General features: G+C 48.2%; 1 protein-coding gene across 3 annotated transcripts in view; it reads right to left on the bottom strand.

Moving 5' to 3' along the window:
• The window catches only part of FBLN2 (fibulin 2), a 101,800-nt gene extending 86,459 nt beyond the window's left edge, over positions 1 to 15,341 (bottom strand). The window contains exon 1 of one of the 3 annotated variants that reach the window (XM_071812998.1): positions 15,318 to 15,341. The gene's annotated coding sequence lies outside the window, so the exon portion shown is untranslated. Of the gene's footprint in view, positions 1 to 2,510; positions 2,643 to 14,213; positions 14,238 to 15,317 lie in introns of those variants that run through there. The other 2 variants (XM_065845488.2, XM_065845486.2) reach the window with 2 other exon arrangements.
• Between the last annotated feature and the right edge of the window lie 9,859 nt (positions 15,342 to 25,200).

Raw genomic sequence — 25,200 nt, 5'->3', positions numbered from 1 at the left:
TGGTGGAACTTCTCACAATTCTGCCAATCCTCCGTTTGACTCATAGGGCTAATTTTTACGGAGGGTGCAGAATGTGCATCACGATGGAGACGTTCCACTCTGTTTGTAAGGTCAGCTATGTTACACATTGACATGATAAGGACCATCAGGATCTGGGTCTTCATTGCTTCCACACTACTCTCAGAGAGCCAAAGCTCTATAAATCAAACAAAACACCTTTACAGCGTGAAGACAAGATGAAGACATCGCCAATTTATCTGATTATAAATGTAACATACTCCTGTTACACACAGACTATTGTCAGTATATATTGACCATGTTATATACCGACCGCTGCCTTCCAAGTCCTGATAGATAAGATTTCCTGTTTGGAATGTTCAACCAAAATTAAGGTTCATTCTTAAAATAATGTTAAACAATAGCTTTCCACATGCATAGAACCACCTCAGCCGAGAGGTGCTGTTCTTCCTTCAGGAGAGGGTTTCAAGTTGTTTGACTCTACTCTGCTCATTTTACACAAATGCTATTCCTTTCTTACAGATGGATATGATCTGTTGAAGACCTGGAACATTTTATCCCATAGCAAAACTCATTCAAAAGTACCATCTGGTCTTCCCGCAGGGGCACAGAATGCCAGAAACTGTTCAACATTCCATAAATTAAGACCATATAATGGATAGCTCATTGTTCAAGTGAAGCAAGGAATCATTTGGAACCTGATGACAGACATTTTGCTGGGATTTTGTCTTAAAAATAGTATCCAATGGTGGTTTTTTTTTTTGTTTGCTTCTTTAAAAACTTCCCACTCAACATTAAACAGCAAAGGTGTGCCACAAGTTAGACCATCTTAAAGCCTGGCTTTGTCCCCACTTCCACCAGTGTCAGCAGGGTCCTTTCTATCAACTGCCGCCTGTTTGGACTGGGCCAAGGGTTTAGAACAGATTCACTGAAAAACCCAATTCTGTTCTCATTCACCCTGCTATGTGGCTATTGTACCTCTATGATATACTTCCTAAGAGAACAGAATTCAACTTTCAAGTTCAAGAGCCATTAAAATACATTCTGTTTTATAGATGTTACACCAATATCTTGTGCTCTCATGCCCCTACACACACAACACTCACCTACTGGTAGGAACCCCAGCCAGAAATGAACTGCCATCTGCTATTCCTTTCTACATCCATGCAGAAGTTTAATCAATACAAAGGCTGGACATAAAATCCTGCTATGAGTATCCATCATTCAAATAACAATACAACAGCCTTCAATTGCCATCCATACAGAAAAACCACAGAGTAAAAAAAACAAAGTTACAACGGAAAAATAAAGCATGCACAAAATAAATCAATAGTGCTTAACTGGAAAGAAATGGCAGTACAACATCCTGCACCCCGGAGCGGGGCCGGTGGCGCCGTGCCCAGGTCTCTGGGATGCTGGGGACACGCCGCTCGCGTCACCGGGAGCCGTGTGAGCCCTGCTGCAGCAGCTCAGGGCAGGGCTCGCACGGCTTAAATCACAAAACCGCTACGTACCGCTGCATTTCAAAACCTGTGACTGCCACCGATAGGTAGATGGCACTTCCATGCTCTAAAAGTGACAGGAATTATCATCTAAAATATCGAGCTGTTCGAGCCCATAAAGTAGTTACTTAAGACTACATATGGAAGCGTATACAATGATTATCATCTCTTTGTGAAGCTCTCACACTGCTATAATAAAACGTGCAGAAGTAAAGCACTTTTAGCCCAACTATTACCATCCCTAGCAACAATGCCTATATTTTTCCATCACATCAGATCCTGGACGGTGGGGGAAGGGCAGGAATGGTGAGGAGGGGGAAATGCAACTTGAGAAGTGGTAAGTGTGTCAAAATCTAAATTACTTGGAGATATTTTGCAGCACAATCATCCTTTATGCTTGTGCAGCTCGGCTCATATGGCTCACATTCAGCCTGTCACACTGAATCATCGCTACTTCTTGACTTACATTAACAAAAACAAACCTAACTTTCGCTGCAGTATGTGAGGTAAAACGCTCTCTGAATTCCCAGTCAAAAGGCCAGAAGCGGCATTAAAAATAACTGGTTTTGTAAGAAGTTCACTGCTGAAGAGAAGACAAAAAGAAGTCTGCAAAGATCTGACTAATAGCACAAACACATGTGTTGCTTATGGAGCATTTCACAAAAAAACCCATACTGCAGAAAGCTTTGTCCACAAGCAGAGTAGACACAGCTTTAACAGCCTTAGCTAACAAAGCAAACCCGCCCCTATCTGCATTAAGTCTTTAAACTGTATCAAACAGAAGATATTTAACAAGAGCTTTGGAGTCCGATGAACAGTTAGAAAGTAAATCTGGAAAGCAAAGTACAAATTCAAAGAGAAACACGGCCAGATACAATCAACCAGCAGAACACAAGGCACAAAGCAAAGCCAAGCACTCAAACAAACTTATTTTACGCTTCTCCCAGTAAATGTGCAACAAACGTCCCGTTCGGAAGGATTTCTGCTGACCTGCGGATGCGCGGCAACACGGACCTGGGCAGCTCTCCTGTCACCTTTTGTTCCCAGCCATCTCAGCTGTGCTCTGCTCCAAGCGCTGCTCACCCTCCCCAATCCCCTTTTCCAGCTCTATCTTAGGAACTGCCCAGATTTTGTAGTGTAATCTGAGCAGGCAAGTACCATGTGCCTATGATATGGTTAATGCACTTTTTACCCCCTGCGATGCCTTAAGGAAGCTGCCTCGCATTTCAAAGCCCAGCTTGTGGCCGCCTGACCCCGCTGTGGCCAGGGCAGTGCTGGGGCTGCCTCCTCCACCCCAGCGGGACCATCAACCCCCCCAGCTCCTGGGACAGGGCACTGGCCAGGCTGGGAGCCCTGGGGTGCCCAGCGCAGAGGGGACCACAGCCCCGCAGCACGGGGAGCCAGCTCTCCTTGACCAGGGCCACAGCGCGGTGCTGGGGACACCGCTGTCCGCACAGTCGCCACCAAGGCCCTGCACAGAGAGCACTGGGAGGCCCCGCGACACCCCGCACAGTCTGGGCATCTGGCCCAGGATCCCTGGCAAGGAAGATGTTAAACGGGGTGTGCTGCAAGGCTCCCATCCACTCCTCTCCAGTGCTGCCAAAAGCTTAGCGAGAAACAATCTCTGTTTCTTCTGCTAACAGAAAAAAGCTTTCTGCTACACACACACACACACACAAAACAGCCTCTAAACTTCCTTGCATTAATTCTTCTGTTAATATTCTTCTATTGCTATTGACCTGTTTCTGTTCTGCATGTCCAATCATCGTCGTGCTTAATGATGAGATTACGCTTCAGAGAAGAAGGAAATACCTTTTCTTTCCAAATTCTGCACAGGGCAGAATTAAACCAGGGGTGAAGCTGCAAAACGCCAGTGAGGGCAAAGAGCAGAAGGGGTAGAGCCCTGGCACTCCTGCTCATCCAGCCCAACCACACCAAACCCCAAGGGTTTAACACGGATCTGGGCGAGGCTTTTCATGAATGTTTAGGTCTTAAAGAGGGTCAAGTGCAAACCATCAATGGTTGTGCTATTCCTCAACTTTCTTGAAAGCAAATTCCATGTAATGCTGATGTAACACTGTCAGTGTCTCAAACATTGCTAAATCAAATGGCACACGGGGGGCTGAGGGAGCCCCACTTGACAGAGAAACGGGAGGTTCCTGTGGCTCTCCCAGCCAGGCGGGGGAGCAGCTGTACCTGCTGTGACAGCTGAGATAGGGCCCTAAAAGAGAATACAGGGGAGCAACAGTCAGGGGGCTTGGCAAAGGAACGACCTAAGACACAAAGATGGCAGAAGATAGAAAATCTCTGGGGGAACTTTCTCTCAGCCAGAAGGCAGAAAAACAATTTCATGTAAGGAACCTGCTTGTTCAATTCTTAGCCCTGTGAGTAATGCCTGCAAATGCCTTGTGTGGGCTTTCTAGTGATTGCTTAGTCCATCTGCAGACATTTCCCTTCTTCAAACTCTAGACCTTTGGATAAACCAGTTTATTCTAAAGCAAAGGCACTAGCTGCATCTTCCCTGTTGCATAATTAACTAAAACCAGCTATGTTTGATATCGGCAGGTGTGCAAGGTAAAACTTGAAATAATGCACTGTATAGGGCTATTTCAGAGAAAAAGATGCATTCTTCAATGATGACTTCAAGATCCCAGCTCAGAAACTTGATCTTGATCAGTTATAATGGTGATTGCTTACAAAAAAGTTAACAAAAAGGAAGATAAGTGATCTCAAAGGTTAGGAATTACGGCCAACAGCCATCTCTCTTGCTGTGTTTATATCCACAACTTGCAGGCACAGACATCATCCCCATTGTGCCCTGGGCGGTGCTCTGTGGTCCTCACCCCATTAACATGGGACTCAATGATCTTAAAGGTCTTTTCTGACCCAAATGATTCTCTGACGCTATGACACTGCGCTCCCCCGTCCCCGATTCATGGCGGTGACCCCTCTGGTGTCTGTGAGGCTGTGCAGCAAGGGCAGGTCACAGCTCCCTCACCACTGCTTCGCTTCATCAGCCTGTACAACAGGCTATAATTTGCTGAAATCATCATTAATCAAATCTTATTTTTCTCTAAAGCAGCTAATGAACAGCCAATTAAGTGTCTCAGTGATTCTGAAATAACAAAGGGACACTCTGCGAGTGACAACCAGCAGCTACTTTAGAGCACAAGCCAGCATCACAGTAAGATAAGAGACCAGAATGTCCTTTCACCCACGTCATCCCAACACCACTATTTTTTCACACTTCAGACAGTCCCTCAGAGCTCAGAGGCCCTGGGCACTGTGCAGGGCTGAGTGAGTGTGTCACACAGAATCCCAGAATGTCAGGGGTTGGAAGGGACCGGGAAAGCTCATCCAGTGCAATCCCCCCGCCGGAGCAGGAACACCCAGCTGAGGTTACACAGGAAGGTGTCCAGGCGGGTTTGAATGTCTGCAGAGAAGGAGACTCCACAACCTCCCTGGGCAGCCTGGGCCAGGCTCTGGCACCCTCACCAGGAACAAGTTTCTTCTCATCCTTCAGAGGAACCTCCTGTGTTCCAGTTTGTCCCCACTGCCCCTTGTCCTATCACTGGTTGTCACCAAGAAGAGCCTGGCTCCATCCTCCTGACACTCCCCCTTTCCATATTGATCCCCATGAATGAGGTCACCCCTCAGTCTCCTCCAGCTCCAGAGCCCCAGCTCCCTCAGCCTTTCCTACACGGGAGATGCTCCACTCCCTTCAGCATCTTGGTGGTTGTGCTGGACTCTCTCCAGCAGTTCCCTGTCCTTCTGGAACCGAGAGGCCCAGAGCTGGACACCCCCTCACTGCATCCTCCCAGGGATTTGCTCTTTTTTGCTGCCCCAAGGCTGCAGACACCCCCTTCCCCCAGCAGCTCTGCTGGGAGAGCCCATCCTGTGCCCGTCACTGCTCCTCGGGCCTGCAAACAGCGAGGAGGACCCGGGAGCACTGGCAGTGCCACCTGGCTGGGGACAGGTCACCGCGGGGGTGTCGAACACATGGCAGCCACCGCAACGCAGCCAGATCCAGCTGGAAGGGCCTGGGCACCCCAGCCTACAAGTGTCTGTGAGTCAGTTCACATCTTTTCCAGACTCCAAACAAATCCATGAAAGCTTCATTTTGATCTATAAATCAGGATGAGATTAAGATATACAAACACAATTTAGTACAGTACCCAAAAAGCAAGGACTGACATTTTTAAAAGAATCCATAATCTTGGTTTTTGAAGTATTTCTTCAGCGGCGGGAATTGCGCTGGAGAAAAGAATGCAAAGCTTAGAAGCTTCCAAGAGGGGGTCATGTGAAATTACTCTATTTCGAGATTTTTCCAAATCACTTAGATTCTCAATGCATCTGTAAGAATCTGCCAACAAACAATTTTTCACCATCAGAAGAGGCAACTTTTTGCGGTTTGCATCTGGCCTTTTCCAAGTTTAAAAAAAAAAAAGATTTTGCAAAGAACTTCTGCCATTTCTGTAGAAACTTCTGCAATCCACAATGACATAGCATATTTTTTTCAAATAAAAAGCAAACCCCCGCAAAAAAAGAACAAAGAACATCCTTTGTTTCAGACGAAGAATTTCAGGAGAAACCACAAAATGTTCAAGCAAAACATTAAACATTTGATTTTCCACCCATTTTGCCAGCAGTCGAAGTTTTCCCATAGTTCTAATATCAGTGTCAATAAGGTGGGGAGGGGAGGGAGGTCAGCTGGGCCACACACTGTAACTTCAAATCTGTGCTAAGCGAATGAGGATGGAGATAGGATGTGATTTGCAGAAAGCAGTTTTCTTCTTTAACTTTTCTTTTAACGAGGAAACGAGACCTACTTAATACACCCGTTAGGAAAAAACGCCACTGCGAACCAAGCACAAGTATTTCCTCGCATTATCACACAGGCGCCAGCTCTGCGAGCACCCGCTCTGCCCCCTACCATGTCAGCCACACCGACGTCCCCAAGATCATGACGCTGCTGGTGGCAGATGTTATTTAGTCTCTTCAGATGGGCTTTAGAAAAGCAGGCATAAAAGGAAATGGAAACATTTCATTTTAAACCCAGCGGAGACTAAATAAATCACACGCATGCTTGCCGGACACCCTTCATTGATTATTTTAGTGCTTTGTTTTTGTTTTTTTCCAGTGCAAAGGTATTTCACAATGGTGGCAACGCCTGGAGCCTCAGTTGTGTGTGATCACAGAATCCCAGAATGTCAGGGATCGGAACGGACCCAGAAAGCTCATCCAGTGCAATCCCCCCACCGGAGCAGGAACACCCAGCTGAGGTTCCACAGGAAGGTGTCCAGGCGGGTTTGAATGTCTGCAGAGAAGGAGACTCCACAACCTCCCTGGGCAGCCTGGGCCAGGCTCTGGCACCCTCACCAGGAAGAAGTTTCTTCTCACCTTTCAGTGGAACCTCCTGTGTTCCAGTTCGCACCCGTTGCCCCTTGTCCTATCACTGGTTGTCACCGAGAAGAGCCTGGCTCCATCCTCCTGACACTCACCCTTTCCATATTGATCCCCATGAATGAGGTCACCTCTCAGTCTCTTCCAGCTCCAGAGCCTCAGCTCCCTCAGCCTTTCCTCACACGGGAGATGCTCCAATCCCTTCAGCATCTTTGTTGCCCTGCGCTGGACTCTCTCCAGCAGTTCCCTGTCCTTCTGGAACTGAGGGGCCACAACTGGACACAATATTCCAGCTGTGGTCTCCCCAGGGCAGAGTAGAGGGGCAGGAGAACCTCTCTGACCTACTGACCACCCCCCTTCTAACCCACCCCAGGTACCATTGGCCTTCCTGGCCACAAGGGCCCAGTGCTGGCTCATGGTCACCCTGCTGTCCCCAGGACCCCCAGGTCCCTTTCCCCTACACTGCTCTCTAATACGTCATTCCCCAACTTATACTGGAACCTGGGGTTGTTCCTGCCCAGATTCAAGACTCTACACTTGCCCTTGTTATATTTCATTAAATTTTTCTCCGCCCAACTCCCCTGCCTGTCCAGGTCTCTGATGGCAGCACAGCTTCCAGTGTCAGCCACTCCTCCCAGCGTGGTGTCACCAGGAATCTTGCTGACAGTCACTCTGTTTCCTCCTCCAGGTCATTGATGAATATATTGAATAACACTGCTGATAGTACTGCAGTGTCCAGCACTGTGACTTCCAGCCTCAGAGACAAGCAACCACAGACTACAGAAATGCCACCAAGATTTAGAATTAAATGCAAGTAATGTCTAGTCTAGAGGTGTGTTTCATCTTCATGATAAAGATCATAGAGTGCTAATTTATTTTTCACTCTTTACAGGAAGAGAGGTTTTAGTAAATGGAAGTATATACCAGTGAGTTTCCTATTACTAGAATCTTAGTTCATTTTATTAAACTGTAGCAATAAAAGCAATGCACTCAAGTTAACCTGGTTGCCCAGACTGAAGAGACATTATTACATGCTCTTGTTCTTTTACACATCCTAAATATTCAGACACTTGCGACACCCCAGGGTATAGTGTACTATGTCAACACTTTGAGCAGAATGCAAAAATGTTAATAAAAATGAAGAGAGATTGCTTATCACGCGCTCTTGCTATTGATGTCTGCATTTTAGAAAAACCCACAAATGATTACAAGCACTTTCCACAGGACATATCCTTCTGCATGCGCGAGCAGCCATGCCAGGAACCAAACGGCACGGCAGAAAGCAGACTGCGTCCTGGCTTTGCTCTGAAGGCAAACTAACGCTTCAAAGCATGCTGCAGCTCTGCCTACTGGGCAGATCCATTTACACTAGTTACCGATTCAGAGCTGAGGGGTAATCCCCCAAATCAATCCGTTCTGGACAGAATCAGATTGTATCCTTTCCAAGTGGCCGTCCAAGTTTTATACATTAATCATACCCAGTTGTTCAAGATCACCAGACGGTATGTTGTGCTGATTACAAGACAGAGCTCCATGCATGAGGCAGATTAGTTTGAAGGAGGAAAACACTATATGCTAAGTGCTCTGGTTATGAAAATTGAATAAGCAAAAATAAGCCTCAACAGACCTGTTAGAGCCACTGAGCAAGTCTCAGCAGCTCAGTAATAATGATGTTCTCCTTTGTAATGACTCCATGGGGCTGCTGGCGAGGCCGTGGTGCCTGTGCCCCCTCCAGCTGCCTGTCCTGACAGCCACCAACAGCCCAGCGCCCATCGGCTGCTGCAGCCGCCTCGCACCGTCCCCCCAGCCACCTCGGGAGGAAAACGAGACAAACCCGCAAGCCAGCTGGATTCTCTTCAGCAGTCTAATTAGCGGCCTGAGATAATCCACTTGATTTTGCCTAAAGCAAACTAAGAAGTGCTCATAGGAGCTACACAGCCAGCAGAGAGGAAGACTGCGACCTCCTGCCAAGAGGCAGTGACAGCGACGGGAGGTTGTGAACAGATCTGGCATCTTATCTGCCAGCTCCATTAAAAGCCAGTAATACATTCTGCAAAGCAAAACTATATATATATATATATATATATATATATTTGTTTTGTTTTTAAAAAAGGGCTTTGGTATCCAAATTAAAATCTCACAGCCTGTTCCCATGCAAAATCCATCACAAGCAATACATTTGTGGAGGACAGCTGGAACAAATCCATGACTTAATGACATGGTAAAAGCAAACTTTGAGCAAACAACTTTAAATCATGTGAAATACTACTGCGGATAGATGAAACTTTACAGCGCTCACATGTTACAATAATTAATCATTTCTAAACAGTTGAGTTTAGTTCTTAAAAAAAAAAAAAATCATCATTTGCAGAAGTGATTTTTTTTTCCATTCCAGCCATATATTTAAAGCAGCGTTCTCCTGTGAAAAGGTTTCAGGCTACACAACACTTCAGAGTTCTACATGTATTCTGTCTCTCTCCTGTCTAAAGATTCATGACACCAACAAAACAGTGTTTTTGGCTTCCATCTTCTTTTTTTTAATAACTATTTTGGTCTCAAAAGCCCCATGCACAGTTCAGAAAAGCAAAAAGTCCTAGAAGTTGTTGCTATAAAACATTTCAAATGGGACAGTCACAGAAACACCCACAACAAATTGCCTTTTCATTTAAATGGGAATCCAAATCTCACAGGCACCCTCTCAACCTGTCCATGCATGCATACCCAGTATCATCCTAAATCATAGAATGTCCTGAGTTGGAGGGGACCCACACCGGTCATCAAGTCCCACTCCTGTCCCTGCACATGACAACCCCACAGTTCACAAGTCCAGGTGAAAGAAAAATAGCTGTTCAGTGTGAACCTCACAGAGCCTGAAGGAATTCGGCTGGTCCCACTCCTGATGGCCACCGCAGAGCACCAGTGACCTGCGAAATTCCCCAGAAAGAACTGCTAATGGGACCCAAGCTATGAGCTGGGGACAGGTGCCAGGCTGAAATGACTCAGGACAGCACGAACGTGAGCATGAGGAGTACATCTTAAGCTGATTCCATCTGACAAACGTGCTTAAGTCGATCTGGATAAATGGCTCAGGTCTCATTTAAGCGCAGGCCGGGGGACACACAGACGGGGTTTCAGCAGGGCTTGGCCGAGGCCCAGCAGCTGGCTGGTAGTCTCCCACCGCACATCTGGCAGGAGGGACAGAGAGAACATTCACTGCGCTTGGGCAGACTCAGCAAATTTCAGTCAAAAACAAAGGTGGTTTGAGCTAACCTGGCTGACACTGCAGTGAGGTGGATTTTGAACACCCGTAAAACCCCTTCTGCCAGTTCGGCTGGGGATATAATCTTTGCTGGTTGCATTTTCTACTTCCAAAAAGTCATGTATCCATGCCCCAGGAATTGCTTTCTCTCCCTCCCTCCATCACAAGTCTAGACAAAACCATGCTAAGATCCTTCTTTGACTGTACATGTACAGGTGTAAGGGGTTAGCACTTACTAAAGGGTTTTGCGGACACAGGAAAAAATGAGCTCCTTGTCTCCAAGGTCTCTTGGCTGAATAGAGCCCAGAGTGAAAACCAGAACTGAACTAAAAGAAAATTCATGCCAAGAATCAAAAAAAACCCAAAACATCCCTACAACAACAGGCAGGAAAGAGTCTGTGAGGTGAGAAGGGACACTTTTTAAGCCTTCACTTCATGAAAAGGAGTGTGTGATGTCCTTCCTCGTGACTTTTTCCTCTCCAGGGTCCCCTGAGCCCAGACCCCCCGCAGCAGGCGCAGGGCTGCCCATGGACAGCAGCTGCACGGCGGTGGGACCGGCGCAGAGGCGCTTCTCATGCTCCCCTCTCCACCCACGGCTCTCCAACACCGGATTTCTGGCAGGGGTTTGGACAGCTCGGCCGCCCTTGCCTGCCTTCATTCATAAAATCGAGACCACACTGAGGAAAGCCACAGGCTCCAGTGCACCCGGCAATAAAAGTCACTGACATCTCCCGGTCAAACATTTACTGCCACGGCTGCCCCAACACAGGGAGCTCGGGGGTCACATCTGGACAATGACGTCGGGGCAAGTTGCATGCGTGGATTGGTGACAGTGCTCAAACTTCTCGCTCATTTTGGACTTGATCCACAGAGTTCATTAGCAAACAAGTCAGATCGGAATGTAAAGCAGACCAGGCGATGTAATTAACACAGCTTAATTTTCATTAATAATATATTAGGTTTGTAACACACAAGAATGAAAAGGTAGCTCAAAGGGTGTGGTCTTGCTCTAATCACATTCAGCAGAAGGAGTGGATCCAGGCCATGAGTGAGCTGCAATTTCTTTAGATCTAAGCACGATGTCTGTTTCAACAGCTTGACTTCTCACAAAAAGAAGAAAATAACGTAAGCAGGAGAAAATAAACCACTTTTTGGAAAGCCCCTTTCAGAAGTCTCTTTCTTTCAGCTCTTAATCTATATGAACATGGAATCAGAGAAGGTCCTCTTGGGATATCAAATCCGGGACCCTGTTATTAAAGGCAACACGTCACTTCCAGCAAAAAGGAAGGTTGATGTTATGCCAATGAGCTGGAAGGAAACACAAATTTCTAATGAAGAGAATGAGGGGAAAAGCTAAACAAAAGTGAATGCATGAGACCATATCACTATATCAGAGCCTTATTCTAAACACATGGGCTGTTGGTCCATCTAAGAGGAGATAAGGGGCAGAATAATTAGGAGTCAAGTTTCTTTGCACCACTCGGGATCTGCATACAGGTCAGAAAAGAAACAGCTCAGAACAGTCCAGCCCTGGGATGGGGAGGAAGAAGAGGAGCTCCCAGCAGGATGGTGCAACCATCTGGGATCACGGTTCCCCCGAGGCCAGGGAAGGTGTACGGGAGAGGATGGACCAGTCACAGCATGCTTAGTTTCTTCAGGGTATGATGCTGAAAAGCCAGAAGGCAGCTGTAGGAAAGCATGTGTCCACTGTAAGTCTTTCAGCAACCACAAAAATACTTGGATAATTTAAGGGATGCTTCTGGATTTACCAGAAGCAGTTAAATCCCACCTCTTGCCCACAAACTAGGGGAAGAAATTCCCAGGCATGGAAAAATTTCTGAAGAACAGCTTGAAAGAGAAGACCAACATTGTAAACATATGTCATCTCCCAGAATAAAGGCAAGGCGCAGCTGTGGAAGGCGCGGTTGGCAGCAGGCTTAGTTTGGTTTACACAGGATGCAAAACCTATGGGCACAAGGATGACAAGGAAGAACAGCCAAGGTATCTCCATGGCCAACAGTCCCCACACAGGCTTTGAGAACTGAGGGCAGATACCAGACACCACAGCAAGGAGAGCCACAGGAGCCCTTGGAGGTTCCAACACACACACAAAAGGTATAAAAAACATAATTTTTAACATGGAGTGAAAGCAGGTCACAGCCTGGAGAGGGCATGTAAGTACTCTCTGCTCCTGCAAATCCAGAGGAACGGACACGCACAGGGCTGGAGTGGCTCTGGCAGCATGGAAATGCTCCAGCACTGTCCCTCCTGTTGTGGAGGAACTGTCCAGCAAAACAAAAGACTTCCAAAAAGCATAATAACAGGGCTCAACATCCACCAGAGAGCCCGCAGTTGAGAAGATGCCATTTCCCCACCACACTCCTGCTCTACAGCAACCTACCAGCAGAGCTAAAGCCCGGCCTGCAGTGTCTGGTGGGCTCCATCCTGTGCACATGCAGGAGTCAAAGTACACTCCCCAGCACCCCTGGGCAGACTCACGGGCCTTTTCCAGGGGCCAAGTGATCCCAGCCATGCTCACCCACCTCAGCTGCGCAGGTTGTTGTTGCTCTCCCACGCTGTGTGCCTGAGTGGGACAGAAGATGTTGATGATGGCACTGGAACATCACCCTTAATGCCACTCAGCACCATGGGATTCACTGCCCATCATCACCCCCGAAAGGCTACACTTACGGCTTGGTGCACAAAACCGCAGAAAGACAGCTTCTTCCAGCTGCAGGCAGATCAGATAGATTTAGAAGTCTCTAATGCCACGTTATCACTTAATGCAACTGAAAAAGTGTCGAAGTGGATGAATCTACTGAAGAAAAAGAGTGAGAGATTGCTCCAATCACAGAAACAGATTTGGATTAAAAGACAAACATTCTTCCTCCTATTTCTCCTATTCTTCCACTGCAAAGCTAGCATTTACCTATGACCTCCATATAGCTTGCAAAGCAGCTCACTGCGGTGTGTTCAGAGCAGCAGGATCCCTGAGGAGCTGCCACAACTGGGGCCTCGGCTGCTTTGCTGTCGGGTTCTTGTACATACTGGAGAAGGTAAAGGTCCACCCACCACCCTGAATTCAACAACCCCTGCTCAGAGCCTTGCCTGTGAGACAGAATACATGGGTACAGTTAAAATAATTTGGCTGTTGAAGAAGGCGGCAGTGCTGGGAAAAGTTTGCCAACACAGTAATGCCAATTAAGGGTGTGATTTTTGGATGACAGTTTTACGCCAACACCAGCCCTATTAGTGCTGGTGGAACTGTCTTCAAAGTGATTCTGAAGGTCCAGCTGACTCCATTTGGGAGAAGGAGCAGTTAAAAGACCCTTTTTTGGCCTCTCTAGGCCCCATTCTATCATTAGGGGAAAATCTTTTCTATTAAAAATAGTTTCATCCATTCCACTAATAAGGGTATTTTATGCTTAGAAAGCTGTACCTTTCTCAGATAATTCTCACCCATTAACTGTACATCATAAGCTGTAGGTTTTGTTGTTAACGGACAGTAAGCAAGTTATAAGTAAAGCCACATTTACAAGATGTGCCCATAGCCTCCCTCTGCAACTGCAAGGACAAGGATGCCTAAAACAAGAGCGTCCCATGAGGAGGGAGTGGGAAACAAGAGAATTTAGGTTAGAAAACCACAGGGGCAGACACACTCTCAAGTACCACCCCCCTACTTGTCACCCACAGGTGCAAAGAAACAAAACTCAGTGCTAACACAACTCAGCAATCATAACATTTTCCTTCAGTACCAAAGGCTTGAAGAAAAAACTCAGTGCCAAGAAGCTCAGAGAATGTTCCTGCAGGTGGCACAAACTGCACACCCACCCTACCAGCCCCGGCCTGGCTCCCCACAGGTGGCTCAGCTCCGGCCGGACAGACGGACAGGCTCCAGCATAAGCCTCTGAGTGACATGAGGAAGAGATAAGGTGATGGGAGGCGTGGGGCAGAGGACAAGCCGGCGCTCGCTCAAGCCCTGAACACACCATGAGCAATTCTGCTGCCGGGGGCTGGATTTCTCCACTGACCTGGCAAGACCGGTCTCCCAAACATCCCTGACACAGCCCCCCGCTCCCTCCAGGAATTCAAGCAGCAGAAAGCACGTCTCCTAGTGATCCCGTGTATTTTCTCCTAGTGATTCCGTATATTTTCTCCTCTTCAAACTTCCCGTTGGTTTTCGTTAAGCTCACAACGAGGCGAGCGAGCCAGCACAACTTGGAGAACGCGGTTATGGAACAATTTTGCCAGATTTCCCCCCACCTCCAAATGACATTTGATTTGCAAACACTCCCACCAAACCGCAGGCTGCTCTCGCCTCCACCCGGGGAGTTGTTTTCAATAAAGCAACAGCTCTGACACATCTACAGAAACTTTTTTCTTTGACAATTTGCCACTTACAGAACAACAGCAAAAAAAGAGAAAAAAGAAAAAGAACGCGAGAAAGAGAAACGGCGTAAGGATACATTTGTGAATTTGTGCCGGTAGCCGGGAAAGGGCTCCGGCTCGTGCCCCCGCACCGAGGGGCTGCGGCCGGCACCGCCGAGCGCTCCGGGACGCAGCGCTGGGCTCCGCGGGGCCGGCTCCGCGCTGCCCTCTGCGGAGCGGGGGACGGGGCTGCCCCGCGCCCGCGCTGCCCGCCGCTCCGCGCCGCTGCACTTACCGGGCCGCGCCGCGCTGCTCCGCTCCGCGGGGGAAGGGGCGAGGGGACCCCGGGAGCCAGAGGGAGGGGCCGGAAAGCTGCGGCGGAGGGTTTGGCTGAGCCGGCCCCGGGACTGCGGCCGCTGCGCGCTCCGCTCCGCACCGCGGGCAGCAGCGGCCCGGGGAGCGGGGCTGGACACGCTGCGCACTGAGAGCGGCTGGGTGAGAAGGCTCACGTGGAGGAGAACGGGCTGCAGCCCCGGCCCTGGGGCTTCCCATTGAAAACAAAACAAAACAAAATGGCCAAAAAAAAGCGAGGGGTGAAAGTCGAGCCCCGAACCCGCCGTGGGGCAGAGGGGCCCCACCGCCCGGGGCTGCCCAGGTTAAGCCCGGTCAGTCAATCAAAGGTGACTTCAAAATCGTGCTAAGAAGTGCTTCTAATTCCGTTTTCCTCCTACTGCTGCTCACCGATATTGAAGCGGCGCCAAACTTACCTCACTGTAAGCCACCATGGAAGCATTTGGTGATTTAGAATCTAAATCTTTACATCAAGAGGGTCCAGTTGTCGTATTTATATGACAATAGAGACTGTTTATGGAAACCAATCCTGGTATAAATTAGAAGAAATCCCTGGGAAGAACAAAGTCACTGAAGCTCTATGTCATCAAACAAACATGCCTCAGAGGGTCTCCAGAACAAGGCAGGGTGTCTGCTCTCCAGCGCTGGGCTGGCTCCAGCACCCTCGCTGGGTCAGAGACCCTGTCCCACCCTGGATGGGCAGTTCTGGGACCTCCCTTTGGGGCACTGGACTCAGCACCCCCCTGGCGTTTCTGCCCCCTCAGCACAAGCCGTTCCCAGCCCTCAGCCTGGCTGCAGCCCTGAACCTCCACAACAAGCCCCACAAGCTGGGCGTTGTCACGCTGCTGAGCTCCTCCATCTTCTCAGGCATTTAGTTATGGAAGGAACAGACCAAACACCCCCGCACGCCTTGGCCTCGCTGTTCGTCCTGTTTGATGCCCCCAAAGCCGTCAGCAGAGAATGGTTCTGCCCGAGCCTGCATGGGAAGGGCCGCAGAAGCATGGCCCTCAGCAGCTCCCATTCACAGGCAAGTTTGAAATCTGCGCAGACAAAATGTGTGCACAATTAGGGAAACACAGCAGTGTAAGAATTTCCATTTCTGAACACTGCGGTATCCTGTCTCTGACACAGCCAAAGCCTGGGAAAGTGGGACTGTCTCATTGCGTGATGTTGCAGTATGCGTGGGGAGGGGGTTTGCTGCCCATTGCTGCTGGATACCCTCAGGGCTAGACCAACTATACAAAATTATTGTGTAACTTTAGCCAAAGAGAAGAATGCTATTTACTTTGTGAGGAAACAACCCTCCAAAAATGAGTCTTGAATTTCATCTGAAGGAAAAAAGAAAACATAGAAGGAGCAGAGGACTCAGATTTCTCTCTACCTCTGTGAAGATGTGATGTGAGCAGTGCTGCATTAACACCTCCTTAAATCATCTGGTGACAGCCCATGAGTGCCACTTGCTGTCACCCAGCTGCACCATGAGCAGGCGGAAGCAGCAGAGCCAGCAGTAACGCTTCATCTGGGCTTTGCACCAGCTTTGAGGCTGAGCTGGAAGCGAGCTCAGGCCTGCCAGCTGCACACCCCACGGCTGGAGTCACGGATGATTGAGGAAGACCAGGAGAGACCAACGGAGCCAACCCCAGGACTATGATAAAACTAAAACAGGAATTACAGGAGACTCTCAAAATCACTCCAGCAGTTCTTGCTGTTAAAGCTGTGATGGCCTCAGCAAGGCAAAGTGTGTAGGTGTGGTAAAATCTCTCATCAGACTGATTGATGCACACAGATAGAAGCTTCCAGGCACACAAATCCTTCCTCAGATCTAAGAAGGGGGTGCAAGCTGTACCCCTGACTATGTTAGATCTTCTGCATTAGGTTTTCTCTCCCTGAAATGCCCATTCACTGTTATCCCCATTTTAACTCCAACAGCACAACCAACACAGAGACAGCAGGAGATCCAAATAACCAGACCCAGTAAAGACAAGTTAAAAATCCTTCTCACCACTTGTTCAACAGCATTTCCAATGCCCTTGTGATGCTCAGAACTGAATGTACAGCAATGGGGAAGCTTCAGGAGGGAACACAGCCACAGCTGTGGCATTTGTTTGGGCTCCTTTAGGAGGGGAGAGGTGGGAGGTGGGAAATAGTGCACAAGGTCTCACTCTTGTGTCCAGCACTGAGGATGGAGCTGAAGGAGGGCAATGGCACGGCCAGGGTGGATCACTGTGACACAGGGAGCGGACTCTGTCCTGCTCTGCAATGATCTCCTGACACACCAGTAGGACGAACCAGTTCATCCCTCCGCACGTCAGTGTGAACCAGCAATAACAGATGCAACACAGCCCCAGAGGACCTTACTGGAGAGACCAAACTCCTGGGCACAGCAGAGCAAAACGGCCATGAAGAACCCACCAGTTCAGCTCTGCTGCACCTCACCACACCACCGCTCACCTGGAGGCAACCAGGAGTCCTAAACCTGCACCCAAAGCTGGAGTTCTGCGCTGGCAGCCTGTCCTCGGGTACTGCTTGCACTCAATTCGCTTGAGTAAAAATATGGCTCAGAAGCAGAGTAATTTTTTTAACATCATAAAATCACTTGAAATAGTTTGCTTTGACTTGAAGTGGCACTGAAGAACTAATCCATCCAGGATTTCATGAAGTGAGACTAAATGGAAATAGCCACCATTTCTGAATGAAAGAAAACTGGAAAAAAAAAGAAAAGCATTGTTTGGGGACTGAAAGGATTAGGCAGATCGTGTGAATCCACTCAAAGATCCAGAGCAGCCATCATCATGGGTGGGATTAGCACATACCCACTCAGGGACTGTCTTTGGAACACAAAGCTAACTCTTTGGAAGTCTGACTTAAGGAGAAAATAAAACCCTTTATTTTGGACTTTGATTCAGCCCTTTTTCGAACCCCCAACACTCATGAAACTCTGCACTGGGCACCAAAGGGCAGAGGGGCAGCGCTGCCTCCCTCAAGAGACAGGCAGGAGACCTGGACATGGAGAGGACATGGTGCAGTTAATCCTGGAGAGCGTGGCCCACTTAGAAAATATTGGAGCTTTTCCAAATAAAAGCCCCAAAGAAGAAGAACCAAATCAGAATTCCAGAGCTAACATTAAAAAAAAAAAAACAACACCCAACCAAACAAAACCCTCTCTAGTGTTTCCTAAGCAACAATTTCCTAATTGCAGGCCAGTACCCCTTTTTTTCTGCTACTGTAAATTCAAAGAACTCTTTTGCCACATCTCTTCCGCACTTCTCTCCTCCACATGGCTACAGCATTCCCACATTAAAGCAGTCCTACTTTGGCTGAATAACCACGAAGCAGGGCTGAACAATTGTCAAGTGTGGGCAGACTCAGACTGAAATATTGTCTCACATGGCCTCATCCAACCACAGTTTTCCAGAATTTGGGAAGATGTCACACAGCAACAGAAAACAATGCTTACTTGGCCAAAGTCAGGCCATTCCACCAGTGCGCCTTTTAGCGCAGAGGACAGTCAAGAAACATAAGAAATGTACAGCCCACCTAGGAAAAGCTTTTAGCAGATGTTGCTGCTTTGAAATACTATAGAGTCAATATCTTAAAACACTTCAAACGAGAGATAAAGTGAACAATTTATAGACTAGCCCAATTAAAACAAATCAATTACAATGGATGTCTGCTCTGAACCCAGTGGCAATCATACCGTTCTGGAGATTTCTGATCACCAGGACTCGCAAAGATTTGCTGTGACCTGCACAGTTGAACTCCTAACAGTGAAAAGTTAAAGAAACAGCTTACAAGAGAAGATTCCCGAGGTGCTGGATGAACGCAGTGTAAGAATTACCTGCCTGGACGGTTTAGGGGGGAAACAGCATCGCCCTTTCTTTACCATCAGCCAGTTTTTCTGCATGTATTTGTTCAAATTCAGTGTTCTGCTATACCCATTCAGTGCCCTTGGAGGAAATACAGTCATACGTGTGAAATCGAGTAAAGCATAAAATGTGTGCCCAACAGTGACTTGCTGTTAATTTAATGTACTGACAAACCGAAACAGCAGCATTTGATAAGATATTCTTTCAGATTCTGACATCGTGCTGCAAGTGTCTGGGAAATGTACCCATATCTAAGATCAAAGGGCTCCTTGAGACAAATGGCATGAATCTTTATCTTGGAATCTGATTTGAAACAATTCCTAGTTCTCAAATCTTTTCACCATCAACAGCACACAACAGAAAGCACGGCTCTCAGAAATCGGCACTCTGGTGCCAGCGAACATCACCCCCTTGATGAACTTTCTGACTGCAAATGCTGAGAAATCCTCCACCAAGGCGAGCTCTCCCTTTACCCCATAGCTGTAGGAACAGGCACAACACACCTTCTTCCAGGGCTTGCTACCTTCATTTTTGTCACACGTCAAGTTCCCAAGAAACCCCAGCTGTTCACATCAGACACACTTTAGTTTGGAGTTATTTCTGATTATGCAGATGTAGCTCAAATCTGACATCCATGCAGATGTGCAGTGAGCAGGTGGGGTTGCGTTTGTCCCCAGTCACCCCTGTTGGCATGTCCCAGCTCCTTTCACAGCCCCTCTCTACCTGAACATCTTCAGAGTGAGGAAGTTGAGGATGCAACTGAAGCAACAAGTTTCTGTTTATTGTTTTCTTTTTGGAAAGTGTTCGGTATTGACCTTGAAAGTTTTCAAAAGCCAGATGAAGCTCTAGCTCTTTTCATGGTGGATAAGCTGACTAACACAGACTGTTCAAATCCTCTTCAGATGTGCTGCAGCAAATTGCGTGCAGGTTGTAAACAAACCAAAATAAATATCCAAGATAAGAATGACCGCCAACGTGCTGCATCACGTCAAGCTACCCCCTGAGTAATGCTTCGCATTACAATTCTGAAACATGCTCTTAATTTAGAAAGAATAGCAGTACTGAAATGTCATTTCAGCAGAACATCACAAATACTCAAGGTTGCCAACTAGGACCCAGAGCCCACGGGCTCTTCCTGTGTGGGCTCTTTTTATGTGGGTTTTTGCACCCACAGACAGCTCTGCTAACGTCAGCGGGTTCTCTGTGGGTGCGGAGATCTGTCAGCACTGCACCCGGCCTTGCTGGTGGGATGCGGGAGAGCAGGCGGTGTGAACGCCAGGGTGGCTGCAGGTTGCAAGAAGAAAGGAGGCAAGGGGAGCCCGGCAGCCGGACCGTGAGCAGGGCTGAAGTGCCCCGAGAAGCTGCACATGCTCTGCGTGGCTGTTCTTGTGAAGAGCCGCTCCAGCGTGCCACGGCTGGAGTCAAGGAAGAGAAAGGATGAAACGGGAGAGGCTGCGGGGACACGCAGCCAGCCCCAGGCAGGGTGACGGTGGTGACTTTGAGCTCTCCCTTAAGTTTGTGTCAGCTCTTTTTTTTACTCTCGCCCTTTTAGTGCAAACGAGGACTTGCCAGGCTTTTAACCTGAAGTCAATTATATTTCCCATCATTCCTGTGCTTAGATATTCAATTTACATATCTCCCAACTGCTAAATTTTACCTGCTCATTTTCTACTACCAGGAGCTTTTTCCCTTTGTGGAAATACTTCTGCTCACAGCAGTGGGGTGGCTCATATCTGTATGGTCACCTTGTAATTAATACTGCTTGCATTTTTTTTCCAATATGAGCACATATCCATCTCCTGCTGCACCCTGTAGCTATCAGAAGGAGCCACTGCTGCTGGAACCTTCGCCCACATGTACTCTGCCTGCACCACAGAACTCCCCAAAATGGTATGTGTGTGCTCACCATGGCACAGTCAGCTCTGCAGGCACGTCCTTGCTCTTGTAAAATCTGGGGTTTGCTCCCATGTCCACACCAGTAGTTCTGTATGCTTTCCACATGTACCAGCCTATGTGGGATCCCCTTCTTTCCCTCCCAACCTATAAATTAATTTTGTAAAGGTTTCATTCTGGGCCTGCATATTCCCATCTAGATTGCAATGGCAAACTTGTCATCCCCATCACAAATTCCATTACCAACCGAAAATGGGAGGCATGATTTCCATCTGACATTTCTGCATTTCACTGCATGGGAAGTACCATTTCCCAAGCTTCTGCTTTGCTGTCTGGAGTTGCCCGCTGCTTTTACCCACTCACCAAGTTACCAGAAAACTGCCAGGAACATATGGCCCTTCAAAACTGCTAGAATCATATATAAGACCACCTCTGTCTCATCTCTAGTGTTCGCAAATGCAGGAGGAAACAGCATTTAAGCCTTCCACAGTTCTCTGCTCTCCAGCAGGATCTCAAATCGCAGCAGCACCACACATCACCTTGTTAACTGAGGCTGTTGCTTTGTCTCATGTGCTCCAGATATCAAGTCCTTCCGTGGGACTCACACCCAGGAATCTGTTCTAAGCAGCACCTGAATTTTTTGTGAGGAGCCTGATGTAACCCCAGCCACAGCGACACACAAGACCAAGGCAGAGACCGCCACTGCTGATGGGAGGTTTCTGGCTCATCCCGCACACCAGAGACCTGCTGCCAATGCGTGTGGGTTATTGGCACACATTTGGGAGGTACAGCATGGTCCCCTTTGTCAAAGAAGTGCATAAACCCTTACAATTACTTGACACAGATCATTGTTTTCCTCTGGTGATGGCTCAAATAAAAATGTTTGCATTGAGGCCAAGAATGCAGGGTCTGAGCCCTGTAACATCCTGCATCGGTAATAAATACCTACTATGCAAACAAACCACCCTGAGTGGCCATTTCCCCAGATGTCACAAAGTTACACCATGTGCAAGTCGCTGTTTGATGCTGCCTGCTATCCTGAAGGAGCACAACAGGCAATTCCTTGCCCTGCCAGCTTTCAGTAGCCATTACAAGCCATTATCATTCAGGCACCCGAGCAGCTGCCTTTGTCTGGCTGCAGAATACTAAGTTTCAGTTTCTACACTCCCCTCCTCCCCCCCCCCCAAAAAAAAAAGGTAGAGGCATCAGCCTGCTTCCACAGAAAATTAGCCTTATGTTAAAATAAACCACTTGGGTTAGAATCTAACCTACTGGTATTTAGCATGCAGTTGTCACTACTGATTTCCTTGCCTGCTTTAAAATACAAATGATCCAAAGAAAAGATCAAAATCGTGTTTTGACTGCTATAGGGAAGCGGGTGACTGTCACCAAGCGCTGGCAGACCACCTCTCTCCTCCAGCCAGGAACAAGGCCTCATATTAGAGGTTTCCCAAATTGGATAAGGTGTGGAGCTAATAAAAACTTGAAACAGCCTAGAGACCTGATGATTAAGTCTTGGAAAGCTGAAGGCCATGTGAGCCAGTTAGTACTGACTTGTACCATGATGGATCTCTAACAACATGTGAAAGTTATCATCCAGTGAAGCAAAACATCCCTGTTGTTGGGCAGCACAGACACACAGCCAGCCAAGTTCTTAGCAAAACCATCTCATGAGCCCCACAGAGACTATTTGGAGATGTCATCCTGCACAAATAAACCTAGTTCACACAAAATCATCTCAGTTCAAAGTTACAAAGTAGTCCCACTGTTACCTGCTCTGGAAAATCCAATTGCGATGTTTCCTTTCCCTTTTTTCCACCTTAGCTGAAACTGCAGTTTCAGAGCTGGATCCATGCAATAGGCATCCACATACTTCACCGCCAAATTTATGGATGCTGCTGTGTAAGAGAGTAACAAAACTGCATGGCTCTAGTTAGTTCATACTCAAAGGCCAACTCATGATTGTCTTGGATGTGGTTCTCCTGTTACTACTGAAGGGAATAGATGACCCTATAAAACAGACAAGGCAACACCCCTTTCACAGCTGTCTCCAGTTTCTCTCCTGAAATTTGGCTGGGTGTTTTCTTCAAGATTCAGAACACAGATGTAAACTGTTTAGGGATATCCCTAGGTCCCTGTTTCTCCTTAACAATGCCAGAGAGAATGGAAAATGTGACCTGTTAGTTTTATAACTATCAGAAAGGGGAAAAAAAAAAATAGAATAAAACACCTCTACAGTGAGGGTCTGACCTGCAGCAGCCTGGTCTGTTTTCCAAGACGTTACAGTTCTGGGGAAGTGTTGCTCTGACGAAGTTTTCAGGCAGCGATGGGCAGATCCCCAGCTGCCCACAGACCCCACTCTGGTGGTCTCCAGTGTAAGCCACGATGAGCCTCTGTAGGGAAAAGAAAGGGTCACAGAGGGAAGACTGTGGGGGTTTTGTAATGTTAAATGAGATCTGTAAACTCAGATTGCCAAGGCACTGTGGGAGCTGCTCCTCAGGAAGAACACACTGCCCCCTGCTACCTGCTCACCTGGGCTTTTCTGAATAGAGACAGCTGGCACAGGGGAGGGGGAGAGGGGAAAATCACAGAATCCCAGAATGCCAGGGGTTGGAAGGGACCTGGAAAGCTCATCCAGTGCAATCCCCCCGCCGGAGCAGGAACACCCAGATGAGGTTACACAGGAAGGTGTCCAGGCGGGTTTGAATGTTTGCAGAGAAGGAGACTCCACAACCTCCCTGGGCAGCCAGGTCCAGGCTCTGCCACCAGGAAGAAGTTTCTTCTTGCATTTAAGTGGAACCTCCTGTGTTCCAGTTTGCACCCATTACCCCTTGTCCTATCACTGGTTGTCACTGAGAAGAGCCTGGCTCCATCCTCCTGACACTCACCCTTTCCATATTGATCCCTATGAATGAGGTCAAATCTGGACCCTTGCCACCGCAGAATGAAGGAGGATCCCATTTTTCCCTGATTTTAACAGAAGCGTTAGGAGGAAGAGAGGTGACTGTATGGCCGCCACAGGCCTCGTCAGGCAGGCCAGGCCATGGAGCCTCAGGGCTGCCCTGCCCGAGCACCCGTGGTGCCGCCGCTGCCCCTGCCCCCAGTACCCCTGCTCTGCCAAAACCGGGCTCCTCATTGCCTCCCAGCACACGGGAGCAAGCCTGTGGGAGCAAGGGTGCCCACTGAGATGTGCCCTGGCTTGTGGGACAGAGCAAGGACTAATTAAGGAGGCAAAATGTGGGAGGACAGCTCATGGTGTCCTGAGGAGTGTCTGCCCACAGCCACAGAGCCTCTGGCCATGGGGGAAGAGCTTCAGACCGGAAAAAAAGAGACAAACAGGGACAGTCTCCCAATACAAACGAGTTGCAAACACCTGCTGTATAAAATAACAAAGACAGAAGTGAGGAGTGTACCCTGCAGAGCCCGTCACTCACCTCTGCTCTGCTTTCAAACACCTTTGGAGCAGCGCAGTACCTTTCACTTCCTATGCTTTCCACACAAAAACCTCCCTTTTCCTTGTTTCTCCTCATCTTGAGTGTCCATGGCGAGGCTGGGGGGCTCCAGGGCTGCCCAGCCTTGAGGTGGCCTGTCCCGCCACCCCTGCCCGGCACAGCCCTTCCGGAGGCCGCGGCCCTCAGGGTGCGGAGTTAACGGTGAAAATACCACACTGCCATGAGGAAAAAGTGTTAAAAACAGCCCTGTGACAGCCAGGAGATGAGGAGGAGGAAGGTGGTTTTGGTTTTTGTTTCTGGCCATCTCTATTTTAATCAGAAATAAACGTATTTTTCCTAAGGCTGCCATGCTAATAGCTTCTGTAGCAAAGAGGAAGCACCAGTCACCTAGAAACAGGAGATAACAGACTTTCCTCTTAAGTGTTACCTACAGAAAGCGGCACAAACCAAGACAGTTGGAAATTATTGCCGTAAACAGAAAAGCCATGACATTTGTGACAAGAGGAGCTGCAGCTCCCCAGGATTTCGGACGAAGCCAACCCCATGGCCAGCACCCCCAGCCCGCGCCTCCCGCCATGGGCAGCTGTCACCCTGCTGCTGAACTTCACCCCGAGCTGGAGCACACAAGGTGCGGCCAGGCCTTGTTTGTCTTGCGGGGAGCCGCGATGTTTGATCAGTGCTGGGGAACAGCTCGGAGACCTCCGGAGCCAAACCCCGCGGCAGCGGCGGTCACGTTTCCATCCCTGCACCCAGGCATTCCTCACAGCTACCAGTTTTCCAGCAGAATTTCAACAGCCCCTGCATGAGGTTCAGAAAGGCTAAATTTAAGTTTTCTGTTATTTAAGAAATGATTTTTTTTTTAATGAGACATATCTCTATGCCAAGCACTTTGTGGAAAGCATGTGTGGGTTTGGGGAGTGGGAGAGATTGAAAAGATTCAAGTTCTGCAGCAGTTACCAAAAGTCTGCTCGAGATGTAAATTCATCCTTAGCCCTTAGTACTGGGATCTTAAAAACATGTGGAGGCCTGAGCTGATACTGTCTTTTTCTTTTGTGTAGACCTTTATCTTCAAATAATAAACCAATGCT

This window comes from Patagioenas fasciata, chromosome 10 (genome assembly GCF_037038585.1).
Source record: "Patagioenas fasciata isolate bPatFas1 chromosome 10, bPatFas1.hap1, whole genome shotgun sequence".
NCBI lineage: Eukaryota > Metazoa > Chordata > Aves > Columbiformes > Columbidae > Patagioenas > Patagioenas fasciata.
The sequence above is the reverse complement of the archived record's forward strand: the minus strand, read 5'-3'. Positions and strand labels throughout refer to the sequence as shown.